This window comes from Talpa occidentalis, unplaced genomic scaffold (genome assembly GCF_014898055.3).
Source record: "Talpa occidentalis isolate TD23 unplaced genomic scaffold, MPIMG_talOcc4v2.1 talOcc4.4, whole genome shotgun sequence".
Classification (NCBI taxonomy): Eukaryota; Metazoa; Chordata; class Mammalia; order Eulipotyphla; family Talpidae; genus Talpa; species Talpa occidentalis.
Genome location: NW_023604295.1, coordinates 42,192,307 through 42,207,302, shown reverse-complemented (window position 1 = coordinate 42,207,302; position 14,996 = coordinate 42,192,307). Strand labels below are relative to the sequence as shown.

The window sequence follows — 14,996 nt, the reverse complement described above, 5'->3', positions numbered from 1 at the left end:
AGTCAAGAAAGATCCCAAAAAAGGCCTCCCTGGCTATCAAGCTATCTCCAGCCACTGCAGCATGAGTTCAAACCCCGGTTGGCCAGGGAGCAACCCACATGGTGTGGCAGACCTCTCCTGACTTGCCCACTGCTCCCCTCAGTAGAGCATTTCAGTACATCTGCCTGTTCTGCTCCCCACTCTCTGGTGAATCCTCTCACCCCCCCACCCCTCTGGCTTATATCCCAGTTCTGGTATGCATAAATAAATCAATCTTTTGAGAAAGAGAGAGAGAGATCCAAGAAAGAAACCACAAATCTTTTAGGACCTAGCCTCAGACACCATCGCTTCCACCATATTCTACTTATTTAAGTGAGTTGTTAACTCCAGCCCAGATCCCAGATCCACCTCCTGAAGGGAGGAGCACAAAGGACATGTGCATATTTTTAAACTACCATACAAACATCTTACTTACGTGACCTAGAGTTGAAGCATAAGCATGTGGTGAAAAGGACTAATGACTGGAAGAATCCTAGATTTTATTGGTGACTTAAGAGTTAAACAAAATCTGGATACAAGTGTCACTGCTGTGTTTGATTTCTGAATCTGCTATATTAATCTTAGGGTTATGGTGTTGAAAGGAGTGGGGCAGCATAACATCTGGACTTCCTTGAAAGGACAGGTCATTTCAAGGCTACTCCCATCTGGGAAGAAGAGTCTTCATTTAAGATTATGAATTATTAAAAGAGGCCCAAGGCAGGCAGGGTGGGAAACCCAGGTCTCAGTGTCCTGACCTTGGATGTCCCTGGTAGAGGGGGCCAGGGTGGGGTTCACCCTGTGGAGCTGGAAGGCATGGGGCCTCTGGAGAGGGTCCCAAAGTAAGCCCTCCTTGGATGCCAGGTTGCCACTCCCATAGTAATCTGTGTTCACTGCTCATTTGCACATCCTAAGCTTCTGGTAAAACCTGTTTCAGTACGCTAGGCTAGGGCCAATCATGACAGAAAGGTAATATATCCACACTTGGGTCAGGGCATCAAGGGGAAACAATGAATCAGGGGTAGCTGAAGAGAGATTCCTGGGAAAAGGTTAGCCTCTAGCTGCAGGCCAGTGCCACATGGTCCAATCCTACCTCCCCCTCCCAAAGATCCTGCTCTCATGACTAGACAGAAATTCTGGTTAATTTTATTAATGTATCTAGCCTTTCCTTACTCCCAACTCTCTCCAATCTGTTTGACACCACAACCACAGCTGTCAACACAGCAGCCCCGGAATCTAGACAATGTTAAGATGTTGGTCTGTGGGACATCCCTGGTGGCCTGGGGTTAAGTCTCAGTGCTATCACCACGAAGGCCCACTGTGGCAGCCTGAATTCTATCCCCAGCCAGGGAGCTGACCCACAAGGCCTCTGTCTTACCCACTGCTCCCCTCAGCAATGTATTTCAGTAGATTTGCATATTCTGCTCCCCACTCTATCTCTGGTGAATCCTCTCATCCCCTGTCCCCTGCACTTCTGGCCTACACCCCAGTTCTATGCAAAAATAAAATCTTAAAAAAAAAAGATGTTGGGCCTCCCCTGGTGGTGCAGTGGTTGAGTGCTGGCTTGCGAGGCTGCCCGCAGCCTCTGCAGCCTCCGCAGTGCCAGTTCAATTCCCGGCCGCCGGGCGAGGGTCCCACATGGTGCGCAGACATCTTCTGCTGCCCACTGCTCCCCTCAGCAGTGTACTTTGTTAGTCTGCCTGCTCTGCTCCCCGCTCTGGCTCTGGTGAATTCTCTCACCCTCCCGCGCCTCTGACTGTACCCAGTGCTTGCACAAATAAATAACTCTTTAAAAAAAACAAAAAGATGTTGGCCTGTGGGTACAGATGCTCAGTGACATGCTGTGAGCAAAGTGCAGTCATTTCCAGATGCAAGATCTGAGACAGACAGAGAAGGAAGAGACCTCTAGGCCAGGCTGAGCAGTCCAGAAGGGTTGAGGATAGTGTTGCTATCTGATGGTGCTGGGGTGCTTTGGGGAAATGAAAACCCTTTCCACCTGTGAATCCTTCCCCAGGATCCCAGTGAATTTTCTGGCAAGTCTCTCTCCCTAGCACAGAAACAAACAACCTGCACAATGCATAGTGCCAGGCCTGCTCCATGCCATGGCCTTCGGACCGGGGTCATGGAAGTGTTCCAGCAAGGAGGCGAAGCAGACCTGGTTCCAGGATGTGCTGTGTGCTGTTAACTGATGGTGGCTAAATAAACTTTTAAAACTGTATCTTTTGAAGAGACATTAACCAAAACAGAGAGACACCCCACTGACTGGGAAAAAAATCTTTGCACTCCAGACAACTGATAAGGGACTGATCACAAAGATATACAAAGAGCTCACACAACTCAACAAAAACAAAATAAACAATCCAGTCAAGAAATGGGCAGAAGAACTTAAAAGACATTTCTCCAAAGAGGGAATGCAAATGGCCAACAGGCATATGAAAAAATGTTCAGCATCCCTTATCATCAGGGAAATGTGAATCAAAACCACATTGAGATACCACCTTACACCAGTGAGAATGGCACATATCAAAAAAAACAAGCAACAACAAATGTTGGCGAGGATGTGGTGAAAAAGGAACTCTCCTGCATTGCTGGTGGGAGTGCAAACTGGTCCAACCAGTGTGGAAAGCTGTCTGGAGGCTCCTCAGTCTACTTAAAATGGAGCTACCATACAACCCAGCAATTCCACTCCTAGGGACACAAAAACCATGATTCAAAAGAACACCTGTACCCCTATGTTTATAGCAGCACTATTTACAATAGGTAAAACCTGGAAACAACCCAAATGCCCAAAAATAGATGACTGGACCAAGAAGATGTGGCATATATCCACAATGGAATATTATTCAGCAATCAAAAAAGATAAACTCATGCCATTTGCAGCAACGTGGATGGAGCTAGAAAGAATTATGCTCAGTGAAATAAGCCAGAAGGAAAAAGAAAAATATCGGATGGTTTCACTTATTGCAGGAATATAGGGGAACCAAGTAAGACATCAGTGTAAAAAATAATAACAGTACAAAGCACAACAAAGCAAAAACAGACAATTACAAATCAGAGACATCCTGCAGGGGAGGAGGCGGGAGAGGGATCAGAGGGAAGGAGGGAGGAGCGCAGGGGACTGAGGTGCTGGTGCACTGGTGCATTGGGGAAGGAAACTCTGTGGGGACTACACCTGAGGGAGTGGGGGAAGCAAACATTGTTTAAAAATGAACAACAATATAAAAAAACTTAAAAATTAAAAAAAGTTATTAAAAGAATAAATAAATAAAATCAAAGGAAAGACAAACACAATGGCAAATACAAATGCTAACATATCAATATTAACTCTAAATGTAAATGGACAAACTCTTCAATAAAAAGACACAGAGTTGCAGCCTGGATTAAGAAACAAAACCCAACCTTTTGCTGTCTCCAGGAAACACATTTAGCTACAAAAGATAAAAATAGGCTCAAAGTTAAAGGATGGAAAACAATCCTACAAGCAAATGGACCAAAAAAGAAAGCAGGAACAGCTATACTTATATCAGATAAAACAGACTTCAAACTCAAAAAAATAAAAAGAGACCCCAATGGTCACTACATTATGATCAAGGGGACAATACTTCAAGAAGAAATAACACTCATTAACATATACTCACCAAACGAAGGAGCACCAAAATATATCAGACAACTGTTGTCCTCTCTGAAAACAGACATCAGAGAAAACACATACGTAGTAGGAGACTTCAACACACCACTATCAACAATGTATAGATCAACAAGACAAAAAATAAGTAAAGAAACTAAAGCTCTAAATAAGGACCTAGAGCATTTGGGCTTAACAGACATCTATAGAACACTAAACCCCAAAAAAACGGAGTACACATTTTTCTCAAGCGCACACGGATCATTCTCCAGGATCGATCACATACTGGGGCACAAGACAAACATCAACAGATACACCAAGATTGAAATCATATCAACCATCTTTTCTGACCATGAAGGCATCAAACTAGAAATAAACCATAAAAATAAGGCAAGGAACTTTCCTACCTCATGGAGATTAAAAACCACACTACTGGAAGACCACTGGACTAATGAGGAGATCAAAGAAGAAATTAAAAAATTCTTTGAATTGAATGACAAGGAGGACACCAATATCCTAAATGTATGGGATGCAACAAAAGCAGTAATAAGAGGAAAATATATAGCAATAGAAGCTCACATCAAGAAACAAGAAAGAACTCAAAGAAACAACCTAATCTCGAAGCTCAAAGATCTAGAAAAAGAACAACAAAAAACCCCCAAAACCAGTAGAAGAAAAGAAATAATAAAAACCAAAGCAGAAATAAATGAAATTGAAACTAAAAAAACAATCCAAAAGATCAATGAAACCAAGAGCTGGTTCTTTGAAAAAATAAATAAAATAGACAAACCCCTAGCCAGGCTCACAAAGGAAAAAAAGGAGAAAGCACAAATAAACAGGATCACAAATGAAAGAGGAGAAATCACAACGGATACAGCAGAAATCAAAAGAATAATCAGCAACTACTATGAACAGTTATATGGAAACAAGTTCAACAATCTAGAGGAGATGGACAAATTCCTATAACTCTACAATCACCCAAAGCTAGATAAAGAAGAAATAGAACACCTAAACAGACCAATTATAAGCAGTGAAATTGAAATGGTAATCAAAAACCTTCCCAAAAACAAAAGCCCAGGACCTGATGGATTTCCAAATGAATTCTACCAAACATTCAGAGATGAATTGGTGCCTATCCTTCACAAACTCTTCCAAAAAATTGAGAAGGAAGGGACAATACCAAACACGTTCTATGAAGCCAACATTACACTAATACCAAAAACCGAACAAGGACAACACAAAAAAGGAAAACTACAGGCCAATCTCCCTAATGAACACTGATGCAAAAATCCTCAGTAAAATTTTAGCTATCAGAATCCAACAATGTATCCATAAGATAATTCACCACGACCAAGTAGGATTCATTCCAGGGACACAAGGATGGTTCAACATCTGAAAATCAATCGTTATCCAACACATCAACAAAAAGAAATATAAAAACCATATGATAATAATAATAGATGCTGAGAAAGCTTTTGACAAAGTGCAACACGCATTCATGATAAAAGCCCTTGAAATTCTTGGGATACAAGGAACATACCTCAACATCATAAAGGCCATCTATGACAAGCCAACAGCCAGTATCATTCTCAATGGTGAAAAGCTGAAAGCAATTCCATTAAGATCTGGAACAAGACAAGGATGTCCACTCTCACCACTGCTCTTCAATATAATACTGGAAGTCCTAGCCAGAGCAATAAGACAAGAGAAAGACATCCAAGGAATCCAAATAGGAAAAGAAGAAGTCAAACCATCACTATTTGCAGATGATATGATAATATACATAAAGAACCCCAAAAACTCCACAGAAAAACTAATTCAACTCATCAATCAGTTCAGTAAAGTGGCAGGATACAAAATCAACACGCAAAAGTCAGTAGCCTTCCTATACACAAACAATAAATCTGAAGAAGAAGAAATCAAAAAAACCATCCCTTTTATTATTGAAACAAAAAAAAATCAAATATTTGGGAATAAATCTAACAAAAGAGGTAAAGGACCTATACAAAGAAAACTATAAAACACTGTTAAAAGAAATAGAAGAAGACACAAAGAAATGGAAAGACATCCCCTGCTCATGGATTGGAAGAATAAACATTATTAAAATGGCCATCCTACCAAAAGCAATATAGAGATTCAATGCTATTCCAATCAAAATTTCAATGTCATTCTTCAAAGAAATAGAACAATTATTGATGAAATTCATATGGAATCACAAAAAACCCCAAATAGCCAAAGCTCTCCTGAAAAAAAAAGAAGGGAAGGGAGGCATCACACTCCCAGATTTCAAACTCTACTACAAAGCCATAATCATCAAAACTGCATGGTATTGGAACAAGAACAGACATACAGACCAATGGAATCGAATAGACAATCCAGAAATAAACCCACAGATTTATGGTCAACTAATCTTGACAAAGGAGCAAAGACTATGCATTGGAGCAAAGAAAGTTTGTTCAATAAATGGTGCTGGGAAAACTGGGTCACTACATGCAAAAGAATGAAGCTTGACCACTACCTCACACCATACACAAAAATCAACTCAAAATGGATTAAAGAACTAGACATAAGACCTGAAACCATAAAATATATAGAAGGAAATATAGGCGAAACACTACGTGATTTGCACATCAAAGACATCTTTACAGACACATCACCCAAAGCAGTGATAGTGAAGGCAAAGATAAACAGCTGGGACTACATCAAATTAAAGAGCTTCTGCATAGCAAAAGAGACAATAACAAAAACAAAGAGAAACCCCACCAACTGGGAGAACATTTTTGCACACAACACTAATGATAAAGGACTGATCACAAAAATCTGCAAAGAGCTGATGAGACTCAGCAACAACAAAGAAAATAATCCAGTCAAAAAATGGGCAGAAGAGCTAAAAAGAAACTTCTCTGAAGAGGAAATGCAAATGGCCAACAGACATATGAAAAAATGTTCAACATCACTTGCAATCAGGGAAATGCAAATCAAAACTACCATGAGATACCATCTTACACCAGTGAGAATGGCACATATTAAAAAAACTAGCAACAACAAATGTTGGCGAGGGTGTGGAGAAAAAGGAACTCTTCCTGCACTGCTGGTGGGAGTGCAAACTGGTCCAAACACTATGGAGAGCTGTGTGGAGATTTCTGGACCTACTAAACATAGAGCTTCCATATGATCCAGCAATTCCACTCCTAGGTATTTACCCAAAGGACACGGAAACATCAATTCCAAAGAACACCTGCACCCCTATATTTATAGCAGCACTGTTTACAATAGCTAAGCTTTGGAAACAACCCAAATGCCCAAAAATAGATGACTGGATCAAGAAGATGTGGTACATATATACCATGGAATATTACTCAGCATTCAAAAAAGATAAACACATGCAATTTGCAGCAACATGGATGGCGCTGGAAGGGATCATGCTCAGCGAAATAAGCCAGAAAGAAAAAGAAAAATACCGGATGGTCTCACTCATAACAGGAATCTAGAAAACTTAAATAAGGGACCAGGAAAATGAATAACTACAAGAAAGTGAAAATCAAAATCAACAAAAAACTATGAACCAGAGACACTTTTTGGGGGGTGAGGGGCGGGAGGGGAGGGATTGGGGTCAGAATGGGGGGGTTGCAATTGTATGGGGAATATAAAAATAAAATTTATTATTTAAAAAAAAATTTAAAAATTAAAAAAAATACAATATTAAAAAAACCTGTGTCGTTTGCTCTCACTACCCTTTAAACTATTCAGTGGGAAAATTTTTCTGCCGCAGGATGGAAACTCATGATTTTTCGTGCTCAGATTAGGTGCTGCAGAGCCTTGCAGTTACTCTAAACCAGAAAGACAGTCTCTCTCAGTGGTTATGTATTAGTTTTCGTGAAACGGGGAAGCTCCTCCCTCTGACACCAAGCCTTGCAGTTGGTGTTGCCACCTCTGGGAAAGGCCCCTTCCTCCAACCCAATCCCCTGCCTTCCCTACCTCATAGCAGATGCTTCTGTCATCTCCAGGTGAACGAATGGACAGGAGATGAGATGAGGAGACTGGCCAACTTTGTATATCTGGCTGGCAGATAAGTGAAGCTGACTTTCTGCTGTGGGTGCTTTGCTGAATTACTCAGAGACTACCATGGCTTCCCCATTGTTTCCTTGGCCCACGTGATGCACCTGTATTCTGAATGGCCACTGTGACAGCCTTCCTTCCTATTTCCCGCTTGGACCCATGGGCTCACACCGCCACTTGGTCCACTTTTGATCCATGGGAAACACTGATACTTCCCTTTGTTCCAAGGAAGTCTGGAATGATCTTAAGATAACTGCAAGCTCCTGGCACTGCCTCCAAAACCCCAAGTTAGCACATATGTGTGTCATACTCTGGAGATGGCAATCAGATCATAGCCCCCCATGCACCCCCTTCACTCCAGATGGCATGCCTCATTTCCAAAGATGGCCGCACTCAATGCCTTCCCTTTTTATGCATACCCACACAGCTATCAAGATGTGGAATCTATTACTCCTCCCATCGGAGTAACCCGTGACTGCTTAACCAATAGTAGATGGTAGAAGTAACTCTGCGCCTGTCTTGGGCCTATCCTTTAAGAGGACTAGCAGCTCCCCCTTCCTTCCTATTGGCAACCAGCCCCCATGCTGTGAGGAAGTCCAGGTTGCTGCCTGGAGAACCAAACCCCTCCGTCAACGATACCAGGCAATCTCTCCATCTCATCAGCCCGCACCAGCTTGCCAGCCAGGTGAGTAAGCGCTTCTGGACCTGACACCGTGTGCAGCACAGACAAAATGTCCCCACTGAGCCTGGTTCAGATCGGAGAATTGTGACCAAATCTGTGATTATTGTTGTGTCAAGGCATTCATTTCTACTGTGGTTTGTTTTGCAGCAGTTGATCAGTGAAACACTTAGTAAACTCTCCAAGTAGTCCCACGTAAGGGTTTCCCACTGGATTTTAGGTAAAGTGGATGACACCCCTTCCTAACCACATGGAGGCTTCAGGATGGCAACGGAACTGCCCAAAAGTGTGTTTTCACAAATCGTCCTCTTCCCACACTTTCATATCCCTGATCTACCTGAAGAGTCCAAGAGAAACAGGACCAGTCCTTTACAATTTCCTCTGTAAGTTCAAGGTGTATGGGGATTCTCTCTCACACACTGAAGTCTAATATCTTTCATATTAATTCTTCAGTTAAAGTTGAGACCCAAAGAACCTCTTATGTGGAGCCGGTGGCACTGAGGCCAGGGCTGCCCGGGGCGACACGAGTCTTCGGGCAGGTGAATTGTACAGAGCAGCGATTTTTTCCATGAATTTCTTAATTTCGAGGAAATCATGAAAGAATCTTATTTGAAAGCCCAAATCAGTTTAAGGCTATGGGATGGGAGATCCATGAGGCCCGGGGACCCTTCCTTTCCTCCTACAGCCCCCCCAAAGTAACCTAAATGGCCTGGGTCCCACACAGCGCAATCGGAACACCACTTACGTGAGGAAAGAATTTGGGTTTTGGAGCAAGCGAGTCTCTCTGCATCTCAGCTTCTTTGTCTGTAAAATGTGGAAGGCGATAACCCCTACCTCACAGGTCATCACAGAGTTCGGCAGGACCGCGTGTAAGCGCAGCAGCTCCTAGTTGGTATTTCACAAAGGTCTGTTCCCTTTCTCCTTTCATTTTGCTTGGAACTCAAGTCTGCAGCGACACTCTTTCCTCCCAGGAATGAGGAATCTGAGGTAGGAGGAATCTCTGCTTCCCCCTCTTATTACCGCCCCCCAGTGCAGCACACCCCTGCATGGACAACTCAGAGCTCCTCTTCTTGAGGGTGTCCAGGCTATCCCATGTCTTCTCTCCAGAACCTGAAACCAGACTCCTGGTTAAGAGCGGGACTCGAAAAGGTGCCCCTTTGCCATAAGATAAAATCCAGTCTGAGAAAGGCTGGGGTGCAGGGGTAGATCACACCATCGCTGGGATGAATGGGAACTTTTTCAATCCCCACCTGGCAACCCAGGAAAGGCCTCCCTCACAACCACTGCTGGCCGCTTCCTGCTGGACAGATGCTAAGTGCTTTACATGCTGTATTGTATTCAGTCCTCACAACAACCCCATGGGGTAAATATGACACACTGTCCTACAGGTTAGAAAATTCAAGTTCAGAGAGGTTTAGCCCAGTCATCCCAAATTTGACAACCAAAATAATTGGCAAGCTCTTAAAAATGCACATTCTCAGGCCTACCTCAGATCATCAAAGCCAGAATTCCAGGTCCAAGGTGGCATGACCTGCCCAGTGGTAAAACAGGGCTGGAACTAGGATGAGGTGACTGCGGCAGCTGGGGATGGGGATGGACTTGGAGGCCCTCACTCTCAGAGTGTGTCTGCCTTCCAGATCCAGAGAGCCAGGGCCTTCTTACAGTCTGTGCCCAGAAGCACCCTTTGGGCTCCCTCTAGTCCCACTGCAAAGTCAGAATTGGGAAACTGGCACACAGGTCTGCCTGTAGAAAGTGCACATTCTTAACCACAATGCTGCTACAGCCAGGGTTTCCTTAGGTCAGAGAGACACACATCTCACGTTGAACATGTGGAGAGTTGAGCGTATATCTCCATCTCCTGGAGGGTGCTGGCCCCACCCATGGAGACTGTGACTCGGTTGGTCTGCTGTGGGCTGAGAACCTGCATTTCTTTTTTTTTTATTTTAAATATTTTATTTTATATAATTCTTACATCATTTTTCATTTTTGCACAATTGTATGCATTTTCATTTTGGTTATATTCCCCATACAATTGCACCCCCCCTTATTTTGACCCTAGTCCTTCCTTTCCCGGCCCATGCTCAGTGAAATAAGCCAGAAAGAAAAAGGAAAATACCGGATGGTCTCACTCATAGCAGGAATTTAGAAAACCTAAATAAGGGACCAGGAAAAAGACTAATTATAATAGTGTAAAAATCAAAATCAACAAGAACTAAAAACCGGAGACACACTACCGGGGCGGGGGAGAGGGGCGGGGTGAGGAAGAACCTGCATTTCTAACATGTTCCCCGGTGATGTTGAAGTTGCTGGGCCAGGTTCTGCACTTTGAGATCAGTTGCCTTAAAGTGGGAGAAGGAGGGCCTTCCTGGTGGCGCAGGCAGTTGAGCGCAGCGCTGTGAAGCTGTCTACAGTCTCCGCAGCTCCGGTTCCATCCCAGCCGTCCATGGAGATACCCACATGGTGCAGCAGACCTCTCCTGTCTCACCCGCTGCTCCCCCTCAGTAGTGTATTTCATCAGTCTGCCTGTTCTGCTCCCTGCTCTGTCTCTGGTGAATCCTCTCACCCTCCCATACATCTGGCCTGTACCCCAGTTCTTGTATGCATAAACTTTTTTTTTTAAAAAAAAGGAGCAAGTTCCCACAGCAACAGCTCCCTTGTCCAGGTTTATAGAAATGGATAAAGTGCTCTGAGCAGTGACCCCAAGAGACTCCAAACTGGAGTGAATGTCCCCATTGCTCACCTGCACCCCAGCACGTGGATGCCAAGTGTTCTAAGCTGCTCCCGGTTTCAATAGGAAAAGTCTAAGCTTTTCCATCAGGAGAGGTCAGATCCAGCCAGGGTCAGGAATGATGGGGTCTCCGGGTTCCGTCCACTCCATGTGGCTTTGTCCATCTGCCAGGGCTTCCAGGGCTTCCAGGATGGCGTCCTGCGCTCTCTGCCTCTGTGCTTTTTTTTTTTTTAAAGACAACCATTTTTTTTTTTTAATAGAGGCATGCTTTTTATTTATTTGTTTGCTGGTTTGTTTGTTTTGTTTATACAAGCACTGGGTACAGTCAGAAGCGCGGCAGGGTGAGAGAATTCACCAGAGCCAGAGCGGGGAGCAGAGCAGGCAGAAGGACCGAAGTACACTGCTGAGGGGAGCAGCGGGCGGCAGGAGAGGTCTGCACACCACGTAGGACCCTCCTCCGGTGGCCGGGGAGCAGCTGGGGATCGAACCGGCGCCGCAGAGGCCGCGCGCAGCTTCGCAACCCAGTGCTCAACCGCTGCGTCACCGGGGAGGCCCATGCCTCTGTGCTTCTTGCAGCTCTGCTTTTATGCAACGGATGAGGGAAAGAACCTGCTTTTGAAGTTCCTAGGTTTTCACCACTGCCCCATTGAGTAACTGCCCTGAGAACAGTTGCAGACATTTGCGCTAATTAGTTAATTTAATTTTATGTGTGCCTTGTTAGGGTCCCAAATGCAATCTGCAAATTAATAGCAGCTCACATGCAAATGAATGGAATTCACAGTGCCCAGACTTTATGGTTTTGAAATAGCCCTATAACCATAAGTCAGCACTGGGTATTTCCTCCTAATCCTCAAAAAAGTTTTTCTGATTCATTAAGCATCTAATTGCACTGCTCTTGAGGGAAGTTCTACTAAAAATGAAAACCAAAAAAGAAAAAAAAAAAGAAAACCAGCATACAGAGGGCCTCAGCCCCTCGGCACTTCCACCTCCGCCCAACTGCCGACTCAACTGCCCTTGCGGAGCTCTGCAAGCAGCGCCGACTTAGCTGACCTGTTCCTGTCCTCTGACCCTGCCTCATCCTCCGCACCTCACCACTCTAACCCGGGCCCATTACGGTTTGGAGAAACGCTGTGCTGGCCAGCTGTGTGTACTTGCCAGTCCCCTTTCCTCAGCTTCCATTTCCTTATCTAAATGCAGGATGGTGGTTTCTTCCAAAGGAAATAGGAGGCTCTGCTGGGAAGAGAAATACAAGGCAACAATGACGATGGCCTGTGGAAGCAGGAAGGAAGGGCTTCCTCGGGGCTTGGGAAGAGGACATGGAGATGTCGGCAGGGCAAGGAGCGGCTCTGGTGATGGGGTGAGTTGGTCCTGGCTAGGTGGAGGGGAGGCTGACACTATCCCTGGGAGGCTATTTTGGTTTTGCTGGTAGCCGCTGTGACTGGCAGCCTCCAGCCTCCAGCCTCCAGGTGATACGAGGGCCTTGGAGCGTGTCCACTTGAACTGCAGGGGGAACTAGCACAGGCTGACCAGTGTCTGTGTGGGTAAGCTCAAAGAGCTCAGTCTCTAAAACCATCACCATGAGCACCCAGGCTGGCCTGGTGTAGGGTAAAGAAAATATCAGGCTTTTCTGCCCTCCCGCCATCAGGATAGATGATGGATCCTTGTCCTGAGTGCATGCCTGATGGCGGGCACCTGGACTAGGGTGTGGGCATAGGTAGATGGGATTCAGCTGAGCTAAGATTGTGCTTTTTAAGGGCGGCGTCACGGGGGGACGCCAGCAGCAGCAGTAGTAGCAGCAGCAGTAGTAGAAGCCGAAGCCGAAAGAGAAGCCGAGAAGCAGCAGAACGAACGCTAGAGAGCCCAGATAGAGTGAAGACTTGCTGGGGGTTGGGAGGCCTGCCAGTCTCCCAGCCCCCCAGCCAGCACCCCTGCCTGCCATATGCCTGGTGAACCCCAAATAAAAAACCTGCAAAACCAGAGGACTCTGACTCCTCCTTTACCCGGTCTGCATGGGATCAGAAAACCTGCACTGTGCCCAGTTCCTGCCTTTACACCTGGGCAGACTATAACTGTACAGAGAGGAGTCTTCGTCCCAGTCCTGAGCCCTGTGAAACAACTGTGGCACGCGAGGCAGGCCTTGTTGGCCTAGGAGCGTCCCAAGTGGACACGATCTTGCCCTGCTAGGCTCCTGCTCCGTCAGCAGCAGCCATAGGAACACCTGCCCCTTTGGCCTCTTTGCATCTTCTCACAGGTGAAGTAACCACAGCTGGCTAGTACTCAGGGGTCTTTAGATCCACTATCAGGACGCTCTTAATAAGTAGTACGTTGGGAGCTTAGAATCACTTCTTTTGACCTCTTAATAAAGTTCCTTCTTTTCACTCAAGCTGGTAAAGAAAGACATCTGGTTATTGAGAGAACTAGACTGTCTTAGCCCTTCAGGCTGCTGTAACGAACTACTACAGACCCAGAGGCTTTTTTTTTTTTCCTGGCATGTGAAAATTTATTTGTAGGGTAAGGGAAAATGTCAGGCTTTTCTGCTCTCCCGCCATCAGGATAGATGATGGATCCTTGAGGTCCTGAATGCATGCCTGATGGCGGGCACCTGGAGTAGGGTGTGGGCATAGGTAGATGGGATTCACCTGGGCTAAGACTGGGCTTTTTTTAAGGGCGGTGTCATGGGGACGCCAGCAGAAGCCAAGAAGCTGAGAACGAACAGAAGCCGAGAGAGAAGCAGAGAAGGCCGGAGAGCCCAGATAGAGTGAAGACTTGCTGGGGGCTGGGAGGCCTGCCAGCCTGCCAGCCCCCCAGCACCCCTGCCTGCTGTGCACCTGGTAATCCCAATAAAAGAACTGCAAAAAACCACTGAGGACTCTGACTCCTCCTTTACCTGGTCTGCTGGATCCTAGAAAACCTGCACTGTGGTCCATTCCTGACCCTACATTATTGCTACTGTGTTTTCACCCCCAGAACTTAGGATCTTGGTCTTTCCTTTGCGTAAGGCCAAGAGAGAGACATCGGCTATTTTAACAACCTTAAAGCAGTCTCCAGGAATGTCACCAAGAGCATGACCTCTGTGACTAAATCCAACAACCAGAACTTCATTTTCCTCAATAAAATTCAAACAACCATCATTGGATACAAAAACCTATTTTTCCCCCTGTCCTTGATCAGCTAGACACTTGACACACTTCCAGGTGGCAGAATTTGGCTGTCTTCAACTCTTATTTTTTTCCAGTGCAATTCCCTTTGCATGGGCAGTGCCTCTAAAAGAACTGGTCTTTAGGGAAGTGCCTAAATGGGTTTCCTTGTACCGTTTATCATGCCTCAGTTGATCTCATCAGTGGATTCTGAGCTTCCTTGCAGCACGAAGACCCCAGCACTTGCCCAGGCCCTCTGCTGACCTCTCGCTGTGTCCTTACATGGTGGAAGAGACGAGGGAGCTCCTTCATAAGAGCCCTAATCTTATTCACTAGGGCTCCACCTTCAGGACCAAAGGCCTCACCACTTAACACCATTATTTGGGTTTTAAGATTTCAATGTAATTTAGAAGGGAGTGGGAGGGTTACACAAACATTCAGACCATAGCAGACTATGATTTCTACAGGCCAGTCTGCAGTAACAGTTCATTGATTCTATGAGTTATCATCCCCAACCCTTATTTAACTGAACATCATTGAGCACTGTTGCGCCAGCAAGCACAGGGGAGGTTCTCTATCAATTTGAGCAGGTGGGTAAAGGAGAGTACTGGAGCCCTCCGTGGCTTTTTATAGGTGTTAATGCTCTTTTAACACCAATAGTTGTGGGACAAACCTGCCGGCAGGCCCCCCAGCCCCCAGCAAATCTTTACTCTTTCTCTGGGCTTTCTCTTGTAGCAGTTCCCTCGCAGCCAT

The 14,996-nt window shown here is 45.3% G+C and overlaps 1 pseudogene; it reads right to left on the bottom strand.

The window, feature by feature from the left end:
• Positions 1 to 13,983: 13,983 nt before the first annotated feature.
• Positions 13,984 to 14,996, bottom strand: LOC119258103 (40S ribosomal protein S23-like; annotated as a pseudogene).